We start from the raw sequence: 26,563 nt of genomic DNA on the forward strand, positions 1-26,563 counted from the left end.
TCTCATTTGGGGCGTCTATCATTGTTTTACAGTTGCTTTTAAGATGGGTGATTATGGAGAAAAAAAAAACATTATTTGCTGACAATCAACTCCTCCTTTTTCTGTGGTGCTTGAAAAATATGTGGCATACAAACGTTTCCTTTATTCTGTTGTTCTTTACGTTTTTTTGATCGCCTCCCTTAAATGACGTGCCGCAGAAAACTGATGCCCTAAATGTATTTATTAAACAGGAATGTTGCAACCTCCTCTTGGCTAACAATGTTTCCCATTAGCATCAAGATAATCTCTTTGGAGTAATGCTACTGTAGAACTTGAATTCCAGTCCATGGGGGAAAGTCTAGTACGAGGACGTAGGAAAGGAAGCCCTTCACATCCCTTCTTAATTCAAACATGATTTACGGTTAGCCTGTGCGGTGAAATTACCTTTGATGGTGCTTTTGTCAATTCAAAGGGAATCCTATGGGAGATTACACAGGGGCAGGTTACTCTGAAGGACATCGAATTGTCAACTGTCAATTGGAGGACGCGATGGGCGCGGAAAGTAAGAACACAAGGTCAGATCAGACAAGTGTGGCATGAGAAGAGGGTTCGTGCCTATCTATTCAACCAGCATAAAGCCTGTCTCCTACCCTCACAGCATAGCCTACCCAGACGCATGCCGACGTAGATGTTAGCCTGGTCCTGTTCCAGCTGTCAGACCCACCTCTGGGTGTACCTGCATGTAGCAGGCATGTTGTTAGCCGCTTCGTGTCGTTGCTGTGTGTCCACCATCAGGTCACGTACCAATAGAGCTGCTCTGCGGAACACCACTACGGAATCTACACACGTCAAGAACACGACACCGACTGAAAGAGAAGGACGCAGTGAACATTTAGCAATGGGAGTGCTTTTCGATACAACACCGGCGGAGCGGAGGAGTGGAGGGCCTGGGTGTTTTAAATGCCGACCCGAACGAGAGTGGTGAGCAACGCTGCCGTACGATTCTACCCCCCAGGATCCAGGAATATTTCACGGCATTGAATATTGCTAAATGGAATACCAGGGTATTGTTGGAGAAATGGGAGCGTGAAACCTTTCAGCTATTTAAGAGTCAGAACAAAAGTCATTCAGTTTAAGGAGACCACCATTGTGACATGCAGCACGCTGTTTGGATGTCTAGTTTTGGGTGCCTGCCGTAACCCAGATATATTGTTCATATCAGTAAGGGATAGGTTGTCACGTTCTGACCTTTATTTCCTTTGTTTTGTCTTTATTTAGTAAGGTCAGGGCGTGAGTTGGGGTGGGCAGTCTATGTTTGTTTTTCTATGATTTGGGTATTTCTATGTTTCGGCCTAGTATGGTTCTCAATCAGAGGCAGGTGTCATTAGTTGTCTCTGATTGAGAATCATACTTAGGTAGCCTGGGTTTCACTGTGTGTTTGTGGGTGATTGTTCCTGTCTCTGTGTTTGCACCAGATAGGGCTGTTTTGAGTTTTCACGTTTCTTGTTTTGTTAGTTTATTCATGTATAGTGTCTTTTTAAATTAAACATGAATAGAAACCACGCTGCATTTTGGTCCGCCTCCCGTTCACCTCAAGAAAACCGTTACATAGGTGAAATGAATTCCTTGTTTGCCCTGTTTCTACATTTATCATAATTTTGGGTTGTTGTTGGTAAGAGAGAAGAAAAAAAAACTCTAAAAGCTGTTTGATATTCAACCGTGGATATTCAATATAGCTAATTCCACTTTTGGCCCAGGAAAACATCCCGCCATGATTCAGCTCGACAGCCTAACAGCAAAGTAGATCTGAATGGAATGTTAACTTATAAAGTCCCCTCTAACGTTAGTCACCTTGCACCTCTGGATTTTTCCATCATGCAGCCTCGTCGCAGCCCATGACATTTCCTGGTGCATATGACCTTCCCCTTCTTCTCTCCGAGATGGCGTACGAAGTAGACTGTAATGAAAATCGTCAAGATGACACGGATCCATTTTTAGGTCCTCTGTTTGACGGAGACGGCGACGGGTGCAGTAGGATGGAGAAGGAGAGGGAGGGAGGGAGAGAGAGAGAGAGAGAGAGAGAGACTGTCGTTGGTCCAGGGTAATATCTATCATGGTGGGAAACAACAAAAAAGATGTGTGTGCTCGACGGGCCAAACACGCAGGGGCTGCTGCCAGATTGACAGTTTATTTAATAGCCCATTAACTTTACATACACTGCTTTGAAATGAAATACATAGCGAGTTACAGAGGGAGGCCCAAGGCTCCCTGTTTCCCTGCCTACACACACACCTCTCTTTGACTGTGACTATACTAGGTTATAATGCATTGGGAATGGGGAAGTGTTTCTCTGTTTTCTGCACGATAATCACTATATTGCCGTATCATTGGCTGAATTAAAGCTTGGGGTGGGTGCATGTGTTTTTACATTGTTCTGATTCCCAGGACTATTTGGAGTAAAAGTAAAGTTACATGTACTAACAGCACTGGCCTTTTGTGATCACTGAAGTGCGGTTTGTGTACAGGCTTTTCTCCAGCCCATCAAGGTTTCAGACATGCTAACCCTTTTGACATGGACAGAATTGCTATGCATTCTGTTCGACTACTGACGTTGGTAGGCATTTTGAACCCATTTAATCTTACATAATTTACGACGACAAGTCACAGTAGCACCGTATCTTAATGAGCTGATTCATACTTTCCACAGAAAAACGCAGTAGAAATGCAGAGCAGTAAAGCTCCTGTATTTAGCCTACATGGAAATGTCACACAACTGGAGATGCATGTACACAATTGAATACACAACAATAGATCTCTGCTTGGTGTCATTACCTATATTTCAATGGCCTCTCATGAGCGACCTGGACTCTGATTGGATCAATGGTTTCCGACACTGTGAATGTTGCCTAAGTAGCACAAAGCCAATCAGTGGGTGGGATGGAGGGAAGCAGGAATTGCTGAGTCAGCACGGCGGCCATCTTGCCATCTCAAAGCGCCTTTCCTTCGAGATGATTTAAACCTCTGCTGAACCAAGGCTCAACTTTCATTAGCCGTCGTCATTATTCCCCTCTCTCTGTCTGACAGATGGCATTGTGGGATATCGGTTTTTATGTCAGGTCATCTTTCATATCCCGTTTATTTCCCCATTTGATGAGAAGTTCTCGGTCCAGTCTAATTCATTTTGCATTTTGAATATTGATTTTTGACATTTTTTTTCTCATCCTCACCGCCACCACTTCTGTAGGTTGGTCTCTTAAGGTTCTCTTGGGCTCTTAGCACTAATTTTGACACAGCAATGTTTGTCTGCCTCATTAAAAAGATATTAATAAATATGAGGGGAGCATGGTTCATCACTCATACTTTTTATCTGATCAAACCCGCATATGCGGCTCATGGTAATGTCATTATGGCCTATAAGTAGTAATGCCTCCATATGGTATCAGCACTGAATGTTTTTTTTTATGATTGACAGTTACCAAGGTCATACACAGATTACTTTGACCATTCTATGGCATAAACAAGGTCGTTCTTGTAGGTTCGTTTTACTGTCCTATGGTCCTACTGTCATACGTTTTTTTTTTCTCTCCATACTATGGTGGTCCATCTTCTTGTGGGGTTTAAAGGGTGTTATAGTTCCGGTATGAAATAATTAAAGATGCGATACTATAGCTCTCCTCCACACTGAAAGGGTCACCAGGGTCGGATCCGCTACGTGTTGCTGGTGGCTGTCCTTTTAGTTCCCTGGCATTTCTTCCATGTGGGATTTGTTATAAATGAGGGGATCAGGAGTGTTCAGAGGGCTTGCGCTCTCTCTCTCTTTCTCTCTCTCTCTCCCCCCCCCCCCCCCCACACACTCTATATGTGTCTCTCCCTCCCTCCCTCTTGGTCTGTGTTCTGACCTAAAAAAAAAAAGCCCTGTTCCAGCTGCTCAGTCAGGAAGAGGCGTTGACTGAAGTGCTTTTGGGACATAGGTGCAATAATGCCACGTTATTAAATATGCAGCATTTGATGTAATGAGACGATTGCCGTATCAGGGTCTCGGATAGACAATCTGCTGAACTTGCCTCGTCATAACGCACTTGCCGGTGTATTAGAATCAAACTAAAAAAGACCTCATGGGGGTGTCTGTCTGGATATAAGTAGATTTTCCTGATGAATAATAAGTCTTTATCATGTAAATGTGACCCATTCCAGCAAAAAACACAGGGATATATTAAAACCTTGGTCAAAATTATGTTTGTATCACATTGGAATAACAAATGCCTTACCCATTTTTATTGAAACATCCCTAAAAGATGGCTTTTCGGGGCACAAAAAATGTTGATTTGAAACAATCCACTTTGAAAGTATGTGAAGCATGAAGGAACAGATTTGTGCCGCACAGCCGTCATTGTCTTGGTACAATATTGCAATTTGAAAGGTGATCAAGCATGACTCAATATGCTACAAGGCCAGCTGTCAGTGGGCCATACAGTAATATTATAATTCTGGCATTCCTTGTTTGCCTCTTTAAAGCTTGATCATTTAGGGAGGATTTTACATTTAAAACAGTGCTCCATAAAAAGTACATTTATACATCAAATCAAATGTTATTGGTCACATACACATGGTTAGCAGATGTTAATGCGAGTGTAGCGAAATTCTTGTGCTTCTAGTTCCGAAAGTGCAGTAATATCTAACAAGTAATATAACAATTTCACAACAACTACCTTATACACACAAATGGAAAGGAATGAATAAGAATATGTACATATAATATATGGATGAGAAACGGCCGAGCGGCATAGGCAAGATGCAATAGATGGTATAAAATACAGTATATATATATATACAGTGGGGAGAACAAGCATCATTTTTTAATTTTTTAATGTGTTTATTTCACCTTTATTTAATCAGGTAGGCAAGTTGAGAACAAGTTCTCATTTACAATTGCGACCTGGCCAAGATAAAGCAAAGCAGTTCGACACAAACAACGACACAGTTACACATGGAGTAAAACAAACATACAGTTAATAATACAGTATAAACAAGTCTATATATGATGTGAGCAAATGAGGTGAGATAAGGGAGGTAAAGGCAAAAAAAGGCCATGGTGGCAAAGTAAATACAATATAGCAAGTAAAACACTGGAATGGTCGATTTGCAGTGGAAGAATGTGCAAAGTAGAAATAAAAATAATGGGGTGCAAAGGAGCAAAATAAATAAATTCATTAATTAAATACAGTAGGGAAAGAGGTAGTTGTTTGGGCTAAATTATAGGTGGGCTATGTACAGGTGCAGTAATCTTTGAGCTGCTCTGACAGTTGGTGTTTAAAGCTAGTGAGGGAGATAAGTGTTTCCAATTTCAGAGATTTTTGTAGTTCGTTCCAGTCATTGGCAGCAGAGAACTGGAAGGAGAGGCGGCCAAAGAAATAATTGGTTTTGGGGGTGACCAGGGCGATATACCTGCTGGAGCGTGTGCTACAGGTGGGTGATGCTATGGTGACCAGCGAGCTGAGATAAGGGGGGACTTTACCTAGCAGGGTCTTGTAGATGACATGGAGCCAGTGGGTTTGGCGACGAGTATGAAGCGAGGGCCAGCCAACGAGAGCATACAGGTCGCAATGGTGGGTAGCATATGGGGCTTTGGTGACAAAACGGATGGCACTGTGATAGACTGCATCCAATTTGTTGAGTAGGGTATTGGAGGCTATTTTGTAAATGACATCGCCGAAGTCGAGGATTGGTAGGATGTCAGTTTAACAAGGGTATGTTTGGCAGCATGAGTGAAGGATGCTTTGTTGCGAAAAAGGAAGCCAATTCTAGATTTAACTTTGGATTGGAGATGTTTGATATGGGTCTGGAAGGAGAGTTTACAGTCTAACCAGACACCTAAGTATTTGTAGTTGTCCACGTATTCTAAGTCAGAGCTGTCCAGAGTAGTGATGTTGGACAGGCGGGCAGGTGCAGGTAGCGATCGGTTGAAGAGTATGCATTTAGTTTTACTTGTATTTAAGAGCAATTGGAGGCCACGGAAGGAGAGTTGTATGGCATTGAAGCTTGCCTGGAGGGTTGTTAACACAGTGTCCAAAGAAGGGCCAGAAGTATACGGAATGGTGTCGTCTGCGTAGAGGTGGGTCAGAGACTCACCAGCAGCAAGAGCGACATCATTGATGTATACAGAGAAGAGTCGGACCAAGAATTGAACCCTGTGGCACCATGAGGAAGGTGAGGGATCAGCCCAGAACTACACGGCAGGACCTGGTCAATGACCTGAAGAGAGCTGGGACCACAGTCTCAAAGAGAACCATTAGTAACACACTACGCCATCATGGATTAAAATCCTGCAGCGCACGCAAGGTCCCCCTGCTCAAGCCAGCGCATGCCAGGCCCGTCTGAAGTTTGCCAATGACCATCTGGATGATCCAGAGGAGGAATGGGAGAAGGTCATGTGGTCTGATGAGACAAAAATAGAGCTTTTTGGTCTAAACTCCACTCGCTGTGTTTGGAGGAAGAAGTAGAATGAGTACAACCCCAAGAACTCCATCCTAACCGTGAAGCATGGAGGTGGAAACATCATTCTTTGGGGATGCTTTTCTGCCAAGGGGACAGGACGATTGCACCGTATTGAGGGGAGGATAGATGGGGCCATGTATCGCAAGATCTTGGCCAACAACCTCCTTCCCTCAGTAAGAGCGTTGAAGATGGGTCGTGGCTGGGTCTTCCAGCATGACAATGACCCAAAACACACAGCCAGGGCAACTAAGGAGTGGCTCCGTAAGAAGCACCTCAAGGTCCTGGAGTGTCCTAGCCAGTCTCCAGTCCTGAACCCAATAGAACATCTTTGGAGGGAGCTGAAAGTCTGTATTGCCCAGCGACAGCCCCGAAACCTGAAGGATCTGGAGAAGATCTGTATGGAGGAGTGGGCCAAAATCCCTTCTGCAGTGTGTGCAAACCTGGTCAAGAACTACGGGAAATGTATGATCTCCACGTAATTGCAAACAAAGTTTTCTGTACCAAATATTAGGTTCTGCTTTTCTGATGTGTCAAATACTTATGTCATGCAATAAAATGCTAATTAATTACTTAAAAATCATACAATCTGATTTTCTTGATGTTTGTTTTAGATTCCATCTCTCACAATTGAAGTGTACCTATGATAAAAATTACAGACCTCTACATGCTTTATAAGTAGGAAAACCTGCGAAATCGTCAGTGTGTCAAATACTTGTTCTCCCCACTGTATATATTTCTGTTAATGAGAAGAGTAATGTAAGATATGTAAACATTATTAAAGTGTCACTTTTTTAAGTGACTATTGATCCATTTATTAAAGTGGCTAATGATTTGAGTCTGTATGTAAGCTCTGTGTGAGATAGAAGCTGTTTTTCAGTCTTCCGGTCCCAGCTTTGATGCACCTATACTGACCTCGTCTTCTGGATGGTAGCGTGGTGAACAGGCATTGGCTCAGGTGGTTGTTGTCCTTGATGATCTTTTTGGCCTTCCTGTGACATTGGGTACTGTAGGTGTCCTGGAGGGCAGGTAGTTTGCCCGAGGTGATGCGCTGCGCAGACCGCACCACCCACTGCAGAGCCTTGCAGCTTGATGGCGGTGCAGTTGCAGTACCAGGCGGTGATACAGCCCAACAGGATACTCTCAATTGTTAATCTGTAAAAGGTGGTGAGGGTTTTAGGTGACAAGTCATGTTTCTTCAGCCTCCTGAGGTTGAAGAGGCGCAGTTGCGCCTTCTTCACCACAATGTCTGTGTGGGTAGACCATTTCAGTTTGTCCGTGATGTGTACACCGAGGAACTTAAAACTTTCCACCTTCTCCACTACCGTCCCGTCAATGTGGATAGAGGTGTGCTCCCTCTGCTGTTTCCTGAAGTCCACGATCATCTCCTTTGTTTTGTTGACGTTGAGTGAGAGGTTGTTTTCCTGACCCTCACCTCCTCCCTGTAGGCCATCTCGTTTTTGTTGGTAATCAAGCCCACTACTGTAGTGTCTACTGCAAACTTGATGATTGAGTTGGAGGCATGCATGGCCGTGAAGTCATGGGTGACCTGGGAGTACAGGAGGGGACTGAGCACACACTCTTGTGGTTGCCCCGGTGGTGAGGATCAGCGAAGTGGAGATGTTGTTTCCTACCTTCACCACCTGGGGGCGGCCCGTCAGAAAGTCCAGGACCCAATTGCACAGGGCAGGGTTGAGACCCAGGGCCTCAAGCTTAATGATGAGCTTGGAGAGTACTATGGTGTTGAATGCTGGCTGTAGTGAATGAACAGCATTCTTACATAGGTATTCCTCTTGTCCAGATGGGATAGGGCTGTGTGGACCTGTTGGGGCGGTATGCAAACTGAAGTGGGTCTAGGGTGGCAGGTAATGTGGAGGTGATAAGATTTTTGACTAGTCTCTCAAAGCACCTCATGATGACAGACGTGAGTGCTGGGGGCGATAGTCATTTAGTTTAGTTATCTTTGCCTTCTTGGGTACATAAAAAAACACATGTCTCCAATTTAAAAAGCTGTGGAATCTGCATTGAAAATGATAAGCTGTCTGTTCTAACAATACAACAATACTGTACTTCAAATGCTTGGACTTTCAGGGCACATTTTCTCTATTGATTCCCCACTGAAGAGCTCTAGAGGCTGTGTTGGTCTCTGTGGGGCTAGGGGGGGTTAACGGTGTCACACATGGTCACACAGGCTGGAGTCCGTGTTGGAGCCCCAGCCAGGCTAACAGTGCATGAAAGAGGAAGGGCTTCTGTGGCTGCTGGGCCTCTCTTGGGATGACAGGGAGTGTTGTTGATCAGTAGAATGCTGGAGATGCAGAGAGAGAGAGAGAGAGAGAGAGTGTGAGAGAAAAAGAGAGAGGGAGAGTGAGAGAGCAGGATTGAGAGTGAGGGCAAGAGGCAGAAAGACAAAGACAGAGTTACAGAGAGAATGAGAGGTGGGTTAATACACTGGCTGGCTGCTTGCCTTCCTGCCAAAGAGCCCTCATCCCCAGTCTGGGCTTTGCAGCTAGGCACCATGAGGTGTGGAATGATGTGGAACCGTGCGTCATTGGCTGGCAGAGGACCCCAGGCATTGTGGTGCACAAGGGACAAGAATGGGCAGCCAAATCCCGGTTGTCACGGGAATAAACCCAGGTCTTCAGGAGGGTCCTCAGTGGAGGCGACGGAGAGGGCATTTAGAATCTTTTAGGGGGTTGAATGTCGGCTTGGGGGGGGGTGGATTTAATTGTACCGATTTCTTAGTCAATGCCAAGCAGCTACTGTGCTGTTCGCTGTATAGGTGAGCGGAGAGGAGAGAGGGCTGACAGTATGTCAGAGAGCCCTGAGTAGGGGATATCACGCTTGGACGCGCCAAGAGATTAGACAGCTGACAAGGCAGGGCTTCGGCCGCTCGCTCCCACACTCTGTGTTTATGAGAACACAAGGGGGAGGCCAGGCCGCTGATAGGCTATTGGCACAAGGAGGGTTACTGGAGTCCTCTCTCTCTCTCATATCCCCCCTTCCCGTCGACCGTCCCTGAGAAATTAGTCAATTCGCATGAAATCCGATCTGGGTTTATGTGTTCACAATATTCCACACTTCAGAGAGATTGGTGCTCCCATTTCAGATGAAATTGTTCCATAGTTGGAGCTTTTCTTAGGCAAAGGATTGTCGTTCCTCTTTTGTGCTGTACCTTAATCAAGCCATACTCTTCCGTCACGGCAAATCTCATTCTCACCAATAGCCTGTGTGAAGTGATGATACAAGTTTAAAAAGCTGTATGGTTGTAGGTCTAGGCTTACACAAGTTGTAGGCCTACATATGTTTCCACCAAGATCAAGTTAGGTTAACTAAAACACTACACTCTTAGATGAAAAGGATTCCAAAAGGGTTATTCTGTCGTCTCCTTTTTGGTTCCACGTAGAACCCTTTTTGGTTCCACGTAGAACTCTTTTGGGTTCACAAAAGGGTTCAACTGGAAACCAAAAAGGGTTATTTGATAGGTTCTCCTATTGGGACGAAAAGCCGAAAGGTTCAAGATACCACCTTTTGTTCTAAGAGAATTGCAGTTAAACCCCAACAATTGTTGTCAATTTCTTCCCATTACTTTTCACAGACTTTTTGGTCACTGGTGTTATTTTTTAAGCTGTGCCCACTCTATTCTCAACCTGTCACTCTCCTGTTAGAAACTACAAAAGCCGGGGAGAACTGAAGAGTGAAAAGCAGTCTTTTCACATACTGCAGTTCTGAACACGCGCTGCAATAATGTATCAAAGGACCTGTCATCTCAAAAAAGTCACCACGGAACCATGTAATAATAACATTTGTTTTTTAACCCTTGTGTAGTCTTGACATTCTGTATACTCCCCTTGTCCTAAGGGTCTTCACTAAACCCCTAAAATAAAGCAGCTTCATTGAATTTTAAACCCCAAATCTATTTTGCATGAAGACACAAACATATGTCTCCAATTTAAAAAGCTGTGGAATCAAAATTCATCACAAACTCTCTTCACATTGCAGAAAGACTGCATTTAATCAGTGAACACTTGTTTTTATTACAGCCCGCCTGTAATAAAAACAGCCCGCCTTTTTCTTTAACGTCCACTAGCACAGCAGCTAGCTAACGTCCACTAGCACTGTAGAAACTATTACACTCAACGACTCGATTAGTGTAGTGTTAGCTAGCTACATAGTTGTCTTTGCTGTCTTCGTATCCAAGGTAATTGTGTAGTTTAGAGTGTGTAGACTTAGAGTGATTATCTTAATTTACCGAGGTTAGCTAGCCAGCTATTTGTCGTCCTTAACGTAGGAGTCACTGCTAGCTAGCTAGCCAACAGCTAGCCAACGTCTTCCGAATTGAACTTCAACAACCCGGTCAACATTCCGCCTCGCTCCACAGGTAGTATCACATTTTCATTTCACTTCATTACAGTACAACGGTTTGATTTGTTTGATCGTAGCTAGCTAGCTACATAGCCGTCTTTGTATCTAAGACAATTGTGTAGTCTGGAGAGCGATTTTCTAGGTTAGCTAGCCAGCTATTGTCGTTCTTTTAACGTAACGTTACGTAATCAACACTGCTAGCTAGCCAGCTAGCCCCCGAATAGCAGCACTGTAGAAACTATTACACTCGACGGAACGACTTGATTAGTGTAGTGTCAACAACGTAGCCACTGCCAGCTAGCCTACTCCAGCAGTACTGTATCATTTCAATCATTTTAGTCAATAAGATTCTTGCTACGTAAGCTTAACGTTCTGATCATTCGATAAGTGTAGTCCACTTGTCATTCCAATCTCCTTTGCATTAGCGTAGCCTCTTCTGTAGCCTGTCAACTATGTGTCTATCTATCCCTGTTCTCTCCCTCTCTGCACAGACCATACAAACGCTCCACACCGCGTGGCCGCGGCCATCCTAATCTGGTGGTCCCAGCGCGCACGACCCACGTGGAGTTCCAGGTCTCCGGTAGCCTCTGGAACTGCCGATCTGCGGCCAACAAGGCAGAGTTCATCTCAGCCTATGCCTCCCTCCAGTCCCTCGACTTCTTGGCACTGACGGAAACATGGATCACCACAGACAACACTGCTACTCCTACTGCTCTCTCTTCGTCTGCCCACGTGTTCTCGCACACCCCGAGAGCTTCTGGTCAGCGGGGTGGTGGCACCGGGATCCTCATCTCTCCCAAGTGGTCATTCTCTCTTTCTCCCCTTACCCATCTGTCTATCGCCTCCTTTGAATTCCATGCTGTCACAGTTACCAGCCCTTTCAAGCTTAACATCCTTATCATTTATCGCCCTCCAGGTTCCCTCGGAGAGTTCATCAATGAGCTTGATGCCTTGATAAGCTCCTTTCCTGAGGACGGCTCACCTCTCACAGTCCTGGGCGACTTTAACCTCCCCACGTCTACCTTTGACTCATTCCTCTCTGCCTCCTTCTTTCCACTCCTCTCCTCTTTGACCTCACCCTCTCACCTTCCCCCCTACTCACAAGGCAGGCAATACGCTCGACCTCATCTTTACTAGATGCTGTTCTTCCACTAACCTCATTGCAACTCCCCTCCAAGTCTCCGACCACTACCTTGTATCCTTTTCCCTCTCGCTCTCATCCAACACTTCCCACACTGCCCCTACTCGGATGGTATCGCGCCGTCCCAACCTTCGCTCTCTCCCCCCGCTACTCTCTCCTCTTCCATCCTATCATCTCTTCCCTCTGCTCATACCTTCTCCAACCTATCTCCTGATTCTGCCTCCTCAACCCTCCTCTCTTCCCTTTCTGCATCCTTTGACTCTCTATGTCCCCTATCCTCCAGGCCGGCTCGGTCCTCCCCTCCCCCTCCGTGGCTCGACGACTCATTGCGAGCTCACAGAACAGTGCTCCGGGCAGCCGAGCGGAAATGGAGGAAAACTCGCCTCCCTGCGGACCTGGCATCCTTTCACTCCCTCCTCTCTACATTTTCCTCCTCTGTCTCTGCTGCTAAAGCCACTTTCTTCCACTCTAAATTCCAAGCATCTGCCTCTAACCCTAGGAAGCTCTTTGCCACCTTCTCCTCCCTCCTGAATCCTCCTCCCCCTCCCCCCCCTCCTCCCTCTCTGCAGATGACTTCGTCAACCATTTTGAAAAGAAGGTCGACGACATCCGATCCTCGTTTGCTAAGTCAAACGACACCGCTGGTTCTGCTCACACTGCCCTACCCTGTGCTCTGACCTCTTTCTCCCCTCTCTCCAGATGAAATCTCGCTGGCCGCCCAACAACCTGCCCGCTTGACCCTGTCCCCTCCTCTCTTCTCCAGACCATTTCCGGAGACCTTCTCCCTTACCTCACCTCGCTCATCAACTCATCCCTGACCGCTGGCTACGTCCCTTCCGTCTTCAAGAGAGCGAGAGTTGCACCCTTCTGAAAAAACCTACACTCGATCCCTCCGATGTCAACAACTACAGACCAGTATCCCTTCTTTCTTTTCTCTCCAAAACTCTTGAACGTGCCGTCCTTGGCCAGCTCTCCCGCTATCTCTCTCAGAATGACCTTCTTGATCCAAATCAGTCAGGTTTCAAGACTAGTCATTCAACTGAGACTGCTCTTCTCTGTATCACGGAGGCGCTCCGCACTGCTAAAGCTAACTCTCTCTCCTCTGCTCTCATCCTTCTAGACCTATCGGCTGCCTTCGACACTGTGAACCATCAGATCCTCCTCTCCACCCTCTCCGAGTTGGGCATCTCCGGTGCGGCCCACGCTTGGATTGCGTCCTACCTGACAGGTCGCTCCTACCAGGTGGCGTGGCGAGAATCTGTCTCCTCGCCACGCGCTCTCACCACTGGTGTCCCCCAGGGCTCTGTTCTAGGCCCTCTCCTATTCTCGCTATACACCAAGTCACTTGGCTCTGTCATAACCTCACATGGTCTCTCCTATCATTGCTATGCAGACGACACACAATTAATCTTCTCCTTTCCCCCTTCTGATGACTAGGTGGCGAATCGCATCTCTGCATGTCTGGCAGACATATCAGTGTGGATGACGGATCACCACCTCAAGCTGAACCTCGGCAAGACGGAGCTGCTCTTCCTCCCGGGGAAGGACTGCCCGTTCCATGATCTCGCCATCACGGTTGACAACTCCATTGTTTCCTCCTCCCAGAGCGCTAAGAACCTTGGCGTGATCCTGGACAACACCCTGTCGTTCTCAACTAACATCAAGGCGGTGGCCCGTTCCTGTAGGTTCATGCTCTACAACATCCGCAGAGTACGCCCTGCCTCACACAGGAAGCGGCGCAGGTCCTAATCCAGGCACTTGTCATCTCCCGTCTGGATTACTGCAACTCGCTGTTGGCTGGGCTCCCTGCCTGTGCCATTAAACCCTACAACTCATCCAGAACGCCGCAGCCCGTCTGGTGTTCAACCTTCCCAAGTTCTCTCACGTCACCCCGCTCCTCCGCTCTCTCCACTGGCTTCCAGTTGAAGCTCGCATCCGCTACAAGACCATGGTGCTTGCCTACGGAGCTGTGAGGGGAACGGCACCGCAGTACCTCCAGGCTCTGATCAGGCCCTACACCCAAACAAGGGCACTGCGTTCATCCACCTCTGGCCTGCTCGCCTCCCTACCACTGAGGAAGTACAGTTCCCGCTCAGCCCAGTCAAAACTGTTCGCTGCTCTGGCCCCCAATGGTGGAACAAACTCCCTCATGACGCCAGGACAGCGGAGTCAATCACCACCTTCCGGAGACACCTGAAACCCCACCTCTTCAAGGAATACCTAGGATAGGATAAAGCAATCCTTCTCACCCCCCCCCTTAAATGATTTAGATGCACTATTGTAAAGTGGCTGTTCCACTGATGTCAGAAGGTGAATTCACCAATTTGTAAGTCGCTCTGGATAAGAGCGTCTGCTAAATGACTTAAATGTAAATGTTTATGAAAGTAGAGGTTTATTATTATTGTTATTATTATTGCTAAAGATATTGCATAGGTGCAAACATACATTTTTTTAGCAAGAGCTAGCACTTGTATAGCTTGAGAAATTAGAAGAAATGTGAAGAAAGTAATTTTGAATGCATTTTATCGAAGGGAAACAATAACAGTCTTGAACGTTTTGGCAACATAGTGATATATTCTTATATACTGTACAATGAGGAATTCTACTACAAAATACTAATCTTCTCCCATTTTTTTAACCATTGCCCCCACCCACAAGGTGTATAAAGAACAACAATAAGAATAAAATAAGATAAGATAGATACAAAACAAAAACAATCATCAAGTTTGTTTTACAGTCCTTCTTTTGGGGGCAGAATTGGCATCTCCCCTTCTTGCCTGCCCTAGCCTCAGGGGGATCAAGACAATATTCAGCCCCCTGAACAGCTTTCACAAGCGCTGCATAGGCTGCTGTTCGGGGGAGGCGCTCCCTTCTTTGAATGTGTGGGGTTACAAGTGCCTTTCCCAGCTACTCCAGGAACACCCTCCTCTTGTTCCGCTTATCAGGCATCCAGGTTATAAGGACACCAGGCGAGACCCAAATGCAGACACAGGAAGCAGATGGTTGAGCTCTGATATTTATTAATCCAGGCAAAAGGTAGGCTGGGGACAGGAGAGAGTTCATAAACCGGGTCAGAGTCCAAAACAGTACCAGACGAAGGGCAGTGTCACGCCTTGGTCATTGTATTTTGTGTTTTCGTTATATATTTGGTTAGGCCAGGGTGTGACATGGGTTTATGTATTGTATTTTCGTATTGGGGTTTGTAGTATTTGGGATTGTAGCTGATTAGGGGTGTGTGTTAAATAGGTTTGGCTGCCTGAGGCGGTTCTCAATCAGAGTCAGGTGATTCGCTTTGTATTTCGTGGGTGATTGTTCCTGTCTCTGTGTAGTGTTCACCAGTCAGGCTGTAATAGGTTTCACGTTCCGTTTGTTGTTTTTGTATTTATTCGTTATTTCATGTATAGTTCCGTTATTTGTTTCATTAAAAAGCATGAGTAACCAACACGCTGCATTCCGGTCCGACTCTCTTTCGACAAACGAAGAACGTCGTTACAGGCAGTCTCGAGGTCAGGCCAGACAGAGGTCCAGTAACCAGATGTGAGTCAAAACAGTACAAGGGGATAGGCAAGGCTTGAAGACAGAACAGGTAGAGTGGTCAGGCAGGCGGGTTCGGAGTCAGGACAGGCAAGGGTCGAAACCAGGAGGAATAGAACCAAAAGAGACTGGAAAAAATATAGGAGCACGGAAAAACGCTGGTTGACTGGCAAACAAGACGAACTGGCATAGAAAAACAGGAAACACAGGGATATATACACTGGAGACAATAAGTGACACCTGGAGGGGGTGGAGACAATCACAAGGACAGGTGAAACAGATCAGGGTGTGACACAGGTAGGGCTGATCTTGTTCCATATCACAAAGGCATTGTATGAGGACACATCAATGATATTATAGAAGATGACCAGGGGACAGCGGGCAGTCATCCTCCTGCAGCTGTAAGTTCCAATAACCTTGTCCAGGTTGTCCATGCTTCCTTTGTTGTGGTTGTAGTCCAGGATGATGGCTGGCTTCCTGTCCTCCCGATTACTGATCTCAGCTGTTTTGTGCAGTGTGCTCAGGAGGACCACATTCTTGTTCCTCTTTGGGAGATAAGAAACTAGAGTGGTGCTGGGGGTGAAGGCAAACTTTGATGAGAAGGCCTCTCTACCCCTTGTTGTGAGGAGTGCAGGGGGAGCTCACACTTGTTCTTTCTATCTGTGCCAACCATGGTAATCTTCCTCTTCAGGAGCTGCTGGCTGAGTTCATAAAAGGTGAAGAAATTGTCACACGTGACATTTTGCCCCTTCAGTCCATCTGTCACATCAAGCACAACCCGCATCCCCTGGTTCTTCTCTGGCCTCCACTGGTCGGCTTCCCTGTGTAGACTTGCATCTTCCAAGCGTAGCTGGATTGTGAGTCACAGGCCATCCATATCTTGATGCCATACTTTGCTGGCTTGCTGGGCATATACTGCCGGAAAGGACAGCGACCTTTTGACAATAGAGATTACTATCACTAATTAGTATCAGTGTCACATAAAACAATCACATAAATCAATGATATTACAGCAATACGTAATAAATGGAACCAGTTGAATGGGACCATTTGAATGGAACCAGTTGCTCATCCACTGTTACTTCAGGCCCAGGGTTGTAGAGGTATGGCAGACGCTCCACCCACTTCTCCCAGACGTCTCTTATGACCGACAGTTTGTCTCTCACACGTCTTGCAGCTCTTGACTCATGGTTATCAAATCGTAGCGTTCTTGAGAAACTGTGAAAGACTTTCAGTGGCATCGTGGCACGGCAAATCACCCTTCCACTTTGCTTCTCAGAGACTGCATGTAGCCTTGCCTCAGGACCTGTACATGCCCGCTAAGATTAGCAGCCCGATGTAGGCACGCAGGTCAATCTCATCCATCCTTTTCCAGTTGTCTCCATATTTACGGAAACCCTCCAAATTTGTCATCTCCAGGATTAAGTTTTCGATGGCTGGTGTGATGAACATGTAGAACGTTGAGGTGATGCCCTGGACATGGGCAACTGCATGTCTTGTAGTCCCTGAGGTCATCCTTATGACATGTTGTGCTGCCACCCTGCTCTGGGTGTCATATGGTGACAAGGACCATGTTATTTTGCTATTCTTTAACAAAAATGTCTCTCTTTCAGCTTGGGGGATCTTCTTCTTCAGATACCTCCTCCTCTTCTAAATCATTGTTCTCTTGTTCCTCCTGGCCATCTGAAATAAATCAGATCTACAATCTGTTGGGCACTGAAATGTTCACTCATGGCTTCAGTAAAGAGAGAACTGAGGGGACTGTCATCTGCAGCACCTTTATAGCCTCTGACTGCATTCCCCCATTAGTAAGCAATGCTTTCAAGAAATGTTTATTTTGTCTGAAGTTGTTTTTGTTTTGTCTGTGAATTTGAGTCATGTGTGGGGTCGTGGAGGGGAGATTCTGCACATGCACAAGAAAGTTTTTAATCAGTGGCACACATAATCTCAATTTCTCATTGTGTGTGTGTGTGTGTGTGTGTGTGTGTGTGTGTGTGTGTGTGTGTGTGTGTGTGTGTGTGTGTGTGTGTGTGTGTGTGTGTCTTTGTGGTATTTGTGGTGTGTAAATTATTTTATAACTGCTGGGTCAACAATGACCCTAAGACAATCTTTGTACCCTGATGGTGTACAGCTTTCATGGCAATATGAACGAAGCTGATGTTTCACTTTTTCTAATGTTGGGGTCACTCTAGGAAAAGTAATCACAATTCAAGTTAAAAAAATAATAATTTAGAGGGTTTTCTCTGCTGTTAAACATAGTGGTGGGTCATAGTTTTACCCTGAAGACAACACAAGGGTTAAACATTTTTTTTACAAATACGGAGTGTACAAAACATTAAGAACATGTTTCCTAATGTTCCTAATATTGCGTTGAACAGCCTCGATTCATCGAGGCATGGACTCTACAACATGTCGAAAAGCGTTCAACAGCGATGCTTGCCCATGTTGACTCCAATGCTTCCCATAGCCACAGTTGTGTCAAGTTGGCAGGATGTCCTTTGGGTGGTGGACCATTCTTGATACACACAAGAAGCTGTTGAGCGTGAAAAACCTAGCATCATTGCAGTTTTTGACACAAACCACTGCGCCTGGCATCTATTACCATACCCTGTTCAAAGGCACTTAAATCCTTTGTCTTGCCCATTCACTCTCTCAATGGCACACATACACAATCCATGTCTCAATTATCTCCAGGCTTAAATATTGTTCAAATTCTCCCCGTCATCTACACTGATTGAAGTGGATTTTGAACAAGTGACATCAATAAGGGATGATAGCTTTCACCTGGATTCACATGGTCAGAGCAGCTGTTCTTAATGTTTTGTACACCCAGTGTATGTTTGCCTGCTCTGTCTTTTAGTTTAACATGTATCTACACTCTTAGAAGAAAATGTGCTATCTAGAACCTAAAATGGTTCTTCAGCTGTCCCCAACCTTTTGAAGAACCCTTTTGGGTTTCAGGTAGAGCCCTTTCCTCAACGGGTTCTACCTGGAACCAAAAAGGGTTATCCTATGGGGACAGCCAAAGAACCCCTTTGGAACCCTTTTTTCCAGAGTGTAGTCTTCTCCCAAGGTACTGTTGAGCATTGTTGTCTATCACATTAATTTGGCAGTGTGTCCTCATGCCAGTTTCAACAAAAGTCTGTACTTGAACTACAAGTCAGTCATAAATGAGAACTTTGCTCATTTTGGTGTTCTGAGTCGCTGAGATAATTATAGCCCACTGTTTAATGTGTGGGCAGTTAACTTGTCAATTTGGGCAACAGAATATCAACAGGGCCCATGTCGACCTTCACAGGCCCCGCTTTCATTTTAGAATTGGCTCCTCCACCGAAGTGTGTTTTTAGAAACGCTGCCTAAACCTCAAATAGTTAGACAACGGCTGTACATAATTCACGACGGGAAACGTGGGGGGATTTGAACATTTTGAAAAGGAATGTTTCAGCTGTAAAATCAAGGTCAAAATTGAATTGGCGGCTTGCTGGACTATTAACGTTTAAATCATCCTCCCAGACAGGGGGCCGGTGGCTACTTCTGTTATCACCACCAGGGCACATTTTAATTTCAGCTTAACCAGAGAACTGATTGAACTTCCTCCATTAGTGACAACCCTGTGGGACTAAGTGACGGGCATTTCACGAATAAATGGACTTGCCATTTGAAATGTTACTGTGCACGTCCGTCAGCTAATGTTCTTCACATATCAAGATGCACGACACCGTAGGAGAGGAATTGAATAGAGGCCGTTAAGGTATTGAATCGAATAGCCTCCTCTAGAGAACGTAACATTTGTTGTATTAATGAAGTGGGTAGAAGACTGGTCAAAGCAGAGAGACACAACTCAGCACCAGCAGATGGGAAAGGCCAAGTCTGCAATAGGTGGTGGTTTATGAGGATGTAAGGGGAGCAGAGGAGGAAGCTAGCTCAGAGAGCCTAGAGAGATGGGGCTGATTTAGAATGTGATAAACTATCTTTCCATTGCGGGAATTAGTGGTGGGAGCTTTAGAATGTTTTTTCTTCTCGCGGCTCATATAATTCCTCCACCTCGGCTGCGCCAGTGGCAGACCGTCGGTATTAATCCATTACATCCCGGGGAAGATTACATTGTTTTGGGAGACATGGAAAGTCCGCTGGCCGCTGCTGTACTGAATATAAAATGGTTAAATCAAATTATTAAAATACCACTGGTCCCTGTGTTTAATTAGAGATATGTTACATTTAAGGTAATGTCTGATACCTACAATGAATTGTCACCCTGTGATGGACAGTTAGACATGGGAGTGATCGGATTGGCTCCCTTAAGAAGGGATGGTACATTGATGTGGTGATGTGCTGTTGAGGCACAGGGAGTTAGGCATAAAGAGGGGCATGCTAAATAACCATCAAACAGAAATAGTCAATGGTGAGGAACTAATCAGTGATTCACACAGATAACTCTGGGTGTTTTCACCCTGGATGGCGTGAGTCACACAGCTGATTTGATACCGTCAGGGACGGAGAATACCTTTCCCTCTCTTTTCTCTCTCTTATTCCCTCTTCCTATCCTTCCCTCTGCATGTGAAAATGCCACCAAGTCATCTTTCTTGTTTATAGAACCAGCGTGCTTGTGCTCGCCTGCAAGGGACCACAATTGATAGTAGCCCAAAATGTTATTGTGTGGACTCATATCAAGCGGACTTTGCAGTCTGCGTATCAAACAAGCTCTCACCAGGTCAGATTCAGAAGAGGAGATGATGAGAAGAAAAGGAAGAAGCATCTTTGTGATGCATGGGGTCACAAAAACCCACGTGTTTCCTCAGTTCAATGTGTTGGGTTGTGTTGGGAGGCATGAAGGGTAAATGCAGACAAACACATTAAGGGAGTGTTGATGTAACCAAACTTTAAACTGCTTATTAATCATGCATTTCATCTAGTTACATTATTTACCAGAGCAAATCAGTTCAACTGCAATGCTCAACTGTTGGTGTAAATACTTAAACTGCGTACATAAATAGTGTTCCATTGTGCTCTTGATTCATGGAGTAATCCAGATTTTTCTCTGCAACTACTTTAAATTATTCATGCACTTTATATCAGCCGCCCCAAGCATAAATGTTAGGAATGTGTGTGTATGTATGTATGTATGTATGTATGTATGTATGTATGTATGTATGTATGTATGTATGTATGTATGTATGTATGTATGTATGTGTGTATGTGTGTATGTATGTGTGTGCATGTATGTGTGCGTGTGTGTGCGTGTATGTGTGTGTGTATGTGTGTATGTATGTATGTATGTATGTATGTATGTATGTATGTATGTATGTATGTATGTATGTATGTATGTATGTATGTAGTGTATGTATGTGTGTGTGTATGTGTGTGTGTATGTGTGTGTGTATGTATGTATGTATGTATGTATGTATGTATGTATGTATGTATGTATGTATGTATGTATGTATGTATGTATGTTTGCATGCATGCATGCATATGCATGCATGCCATGTATATGATGTAATATGTATGTATGTATGTATGTATGTATGTATGTATGTGTGTATGTGTGTATGTGTGTATGTGTGTGTGTATGTGTGTATGTGTGTGTGGTGCGTAATGTGTAGTGTACATATAATACTATCCATATATGAAATATATGTATAAGAAATTCTCAAATTAGGATACATTAGCATTTTAGGTCCATGTTTTATCCAGGGAAGCTAATTTCAACTTCTGAAATATTCCAAATAAGGAAACACTGAATAAAAGTCTTAGCCACTATTCTACTACAATAACACTTTTGATGTCAACATAAAATGATTATAGCAGTGACATCAATAAGGGATGATAGCTTCTCAGCAGAAAGACAGTTAAATCATTCTTTATCTTTGTCAAAGTAGACAGAGATTGTGTGATTGGAGAAGGGAAAGCACTGTTTGCCACCTGAGGTCTCCACAGGTCCGATGTACAAGGCTTCAGACAGCAGTATGCCCGGCTGCATCCTGTATCATGTGTTGTTAGGCCACTAGGGTAGCTTGAAGCATGGGCATACTCAAAGCACTGGTCCACTTTGCCTACCCTTTTAAAATCCATTATTCAAACATATTGGGGAAAAGGCCGTGTTTCTGTTCCCCATGCTACTTTTCAACACACATTCACAAACCATGTGCCACAAAGAAAGGCTGACTAAGTGCTTGTCGAGATTTGAGACATCGTGCAGATTATCAATAGATGATGGCGTTCTTGTAATTGACCTGGCTAACAACAGAAAGACAAACTAAACTAGGAAAACATGGTTATGTTAGCAGAAAGGAAAGCAGAAGGTTTGGAAACTTATACAAACCCTTTTTTGGGGTGTTCCAATTTTAAGCCAAACCTTAAAGGTATTTTGAAAGTGCAGAATAAGCTAACTTTTTAAAATATAGTACAGTCTCTATGAAAGCCTGCGCTGTCAGACAGATTTAGGGTGGCAGGTAGCCTATCGGTTAGAGCATTGGGCCAATAACCGAAAGGTTGTTGGTTTAAATACCCAAGCTGACAAGGTGAGAATTCTGTTGATGTGCCCTTGAGCAAGCCACTTAACCATAATTTGTTGCAGGGGCATCGTATGGCTGACCCTGTAAAACAACACATTTCACTGCACCTATCTGCACCTATCTGTATGTGACAATAAAACATATTATTCATCTTCATTTAATTACATCTAATCTAGTTGAATATGGGAGTCTCTTTCAAAAGAGTAAGATGGCTTTGTGTTTTATTAAAATCCTAATAATATAATATATCGATCGCAGGCAGGCAGCTTTGAGTAAGAGCTGGCCCGGTCCAATAACACAGACACACACGCACACTTGGCTTTAATTTAAGAAACTAGTCACAATTTCCATTTTAATAATCAGCAAAGACAGTATCAATCCGATACTCTAAATAAACACGATCCACTTTTGAGATAAGAAAAGATATAATGAGGATTGTTTTCAAAATGTCACATTGTCATGTAGCAGTGAACACCTTATGGGCATGATTTGTTTATGGGGTTATATTGCAGTCTGGGCCATTTGGACATTTTCTCCATCTCTCTCCTAATGTTGTTAAGTACTGGAAGACACGGGGCTGCATGCAAAAGGCTATTCCAGGCCATTTATCTTGCGTTCAGTAGCCTTGAAATGGCATTTAAAGATTTTATTGTGCATTTCATGAAAGGTCGGCATTGCTCGTTGGGCACTTGATGTGCAGTGAACTGAAAGGTTCCTTGCAGCCAGTCCTGTCTACCCCGTCTGCCCCCTCATCCTCTCTCCTCGGATCAGCTCCCTCGGGGAGAGGGTACTTTTGTTGTTGTTTCTAATTATTATTTTGCCCTAAACATACCAACCCTCCCCTAAATGAAGTAAACTAATGGTCAACAACACTCAAACTTCTACTTCCACCATATACATTTTACGGACACAATATATTTTACAATAGTTATATTTTGTTGTTTTTAGTCCCATCCTTCAGTTACCTTCAATCCCTCCTATCTATTTCTGAAGACCAACCAGTTTGTATTTCTATTTTGTCATATGAGCCTCCTCTCCGGCCTCTATTATTTATTATTTCCGTGTCATGTCTGTGCGTTGTCTGTTTGTCTTATTTTGTATTATGTTGTATATATTTATGAAAACACTCACTCCCTGAACTTGCTTCTCGACTCTCAGCGCACATTGTTACAGAATAACACCTCACCTAAGGGAAGCATCGGAGAGTGTTTTTTGTTTTGTTTTTGTTTTGGAAGTGATCTCAGATCCGGGTGTCAGAACCGGAGATACCTGGGACAAAAAAAAAGTGCCTTTCTTTCAAAAACAAGAACATTTCTAAGTGACCCCAAAATTATGGACGGTAGTGTATTTTTCAAATGTGCTGTTTCACAAAAGTACTGAACCTATATACATTTTGCTGACACAGTATATAGGAAGGGTACTTTCACTAAACCTGTGTGGGCAGAGAGATCAGCTCCTGATCCGTAGTGCAGCAGATAATGCTGTAAGCTGTGTGTATATGGTACACACAGAGCATGTACACATACACACAGCGCCCACGTTTGCACACATACACACACTGTTTCAGAAGACAATGCAAAAAAAAACACAAAAAAAACAGTTTCTTCATTTAATAGATTGAACAAGCCTCCAGTACATACTCCCTGTTGTGACTCTGTTTTGAGGACCTCTGTTGCCTTGTTGTCTGGTACAGTCTCCTGGCCTCGAGATGATCCAACTAACAACCCTAAACCCCTACAGCTACATCCCATGTGGGGTCTGTAAGGTTGACGGGCACAATATGCAGATGAAAAAAAATCCCACACGGTCAGAGAACAAGATGTGCAGCCACGCTCTCCTGCTGTTGCCAAGATGGCTGTGATCTCCGGGGTTACACCCTTCTGGGTCCCCACGGGCATTCTGGGTCTGCCTCTGGACAAATTACACATGGTTCTACAGTACTTTACAGTTTTCAGAGAGCATCGCATGCTGCTTTGTGTGGGGGATTCCAAGTATTCACCTACAGTAATTTAAGCTGCCTAACATAGGACTAGGTTATACTCTACACCTTTCATTCTACTTACCAACTAGGAATTAAGTGTGTCAGTCAAAGCCAACAGTAACAAATACCTCAGTATAATGTATTGCGTAGTGGTGTTGTTATCTTTAGACCAAGTATCCCTCTCCTGGTATGGCATCCTGGACTCAGAGCATTTCGTATTATTCTGTACGTAAGTCCGGATTTCTCCATTTAGTATGGTATGTTACTTTTGGTATGGTTACATAAATAAGACAAAAAAAGGGTGGGTGGATGGATAGGCACATAATGCGAATGTCTAGCAACTTAAAGGTTGGAAGTTCAAATCTCATCACAGACAACTTTGGCATTTTAGCAACTTTTCAACTTCTCACTATTTTTGAGCTACTTGCCCTAACCTTAACATTAACCCTTTTAGCTAACCCTTGCCCTAACCCTAACCTAACCCTTTTAACGAACACTTCACCTAACCCTAACATTAACCCTTTTAACTAACCCTTCACCTAACCTTAACCTTTTTAGCTAACCCTTCACCTAACCTTAATGCTTTTAGCTAACCCTTCACCTAACCCTAACATTAACCCTTTTAACTAACCCTTCACCTAACCCTAACATTTTAACCCTTTTAACTAACAACTTCACCTAACCCTAACCCTTTTAACCCCTTCACCTAACCCTTTAACCCTAACTAACCCTTCACCTAACCTTAACCTTTTTAGCTAACCCTTCACCTAACCTTAATGCTTTTAGCTAACCCTTCACCTAACCCTAACATTAACCCTTTTAACTAACCCTTCACCTAACCCTAACATTAACCCTTTTAACTAACACTTCACCTAACCCTAACATTAACCCTTTTAACTAACTCTTCACCTAACCTTAACCTTTTTAGCTAACCCTTCACCTAACCTTAATGCTTTTAGCTAACCCTTCACCTAACCCTAACATTAACCCTTTTAACTAACCCTTCACCTAACCCTAACCTTAACCCTTTTAACTAACCCTTCACCTAACCCTAACATTAACCCTTTTAACTAACCCTTCACCTAACCCTAACCTTAACCCTTTTAACTAACCCTTCACCTAACCCTAACCCTTTTAACTAACCCTTCACCTAACCCTAACATTTACCCTTTTAACTAACCCTTCACCTAACCCTAACCTTAACCCTTTACCTAACCCTAACCTTAACCCTTTTAACTAACCCTTCACCTAACCCTAACCCTTTTAACTAACCCTTCACCTAACATTTACCCTTTTGACTAACCCTTCACCTAACCCTAACCTTAACCCTTTTAACTAACCCTTCACCAAACCCTAACATTTACCCTTTTAACTAACCCTTCACCTAACCCTAACCTTAACCCTTTTAACTAACCCTTCACCTAACCCTAACCTTAACCCTTTTAACTAACCCTTCACCTAACCCTAACCCTTTTAACCAACCAGGGGCGGAAAAACCTTGGATCACTGTTACTCTAACTTCCGCGACGCATATAAGGCCCTGAAAAAGCTGACCACGACTCCATTTTGCTGATACCTGCCTACAGACAAAAGCTAAAAAAAGAAGCTCCCACGCTGAGGTCTGTCCAACGCTGGTCCGACCAAGCTGACTCCACACTCCAAGACTGCTTCCATCACGTGGACTGGGACATGTTTCGTATTGCGTCAAATAACAACATTGACGAATACGCTGATTCGGTGTGCAAGTTCATTAGAACGTGCGTTGAAGATGTCGTTCCCATAGCAACGATTAAAACATTCCCTAACCAGAAACCTTGGATTGATGGCAGCATTCGCGTGAAACTGAAAGCGCGAACCACTGCTTTCAATCAGGGCAAGGTGTCTGGTAACATGACTGAATACAAACAATGCAGCTATTCCCTCCGTAAGGCTATCAAACAAGCTAAGCGTCAGTACAGAGACAAAGTAGAATCCCAATTCAACGGCTCAGACACAAGAGGCATGTGGCAGGGTCTACAGTCAATCACGGACTACAGGAAGAGCATGCGCAGAGCATGCGCAGACCAGCTGGCTGGTGTGTTTACGGACATATTCAATCAATCCCTATACCAGTCTGCTGTTCCCACATTCTTCAAGAGGGCCACCATTGTTCCTGTTCCCAAGAAAGCTAAGGTAACTGAGCTAAACAACTACCGCCCCGTAGCACTCACTTCCGTCATCATGAAGTGCTTTGAGAGACTAGTCAAGGACCATATCACCTCCACCCTACCTGACACCCTAGACCCACTCCAATTTGCTTACCGCTCAAATAGGTCCACAGACGATGCAATCTCAACCACACTGCACACTGCCCTAACCCATCTGGACAAGAGGAATACCTATGTGAGAATGCTGTTCATCGACTACAGCTCGGCATTCAACACCATAGTACCCTCCAAGCTCGTCATCAAGCTCGAGACCCTGGGTCTCGACCCCGCCCTGTGCAACTGGGTACTGGACTTCCTGACGGGCCGCCCCCAGGTGGTGAGGGTAGGTAACAACATCTCCTCCCCGCTGATCCTC

At 44.5% G+C, this 26,563-nt stretch overlaps 1 pseudogene; it reads right to left on the reverse strand.

The window, feature by feature from the left end:
• Nucleotides 1-693: 693 nt before the first annotated feature.
• The window catches only part of LOC135515436 (piggyBac transposable element-derived protein 4-like), a 59,608-nt pseudogene continuing 33,738 nt past the window's right edge, over nucleotides 694-26,563 (reverse strand).

The sequence above is a fragment of the Oncorhynchus masou genome, chromosome 27, assembly GCF_036934945.1.
Source record: "Oncorhynchus masou masou isolate Uvic2021 chromosome 27, UVic_Omas_1.1, whole genome shotgun sequence".
In the NCBI taxonomy this organism is placed as follows: Eukaryota; Metazoa; Chordata; class Actinopteri; order Salmoniformes; family Salmonidae; genus Oncorhynchus; species Oncorhynchus masou.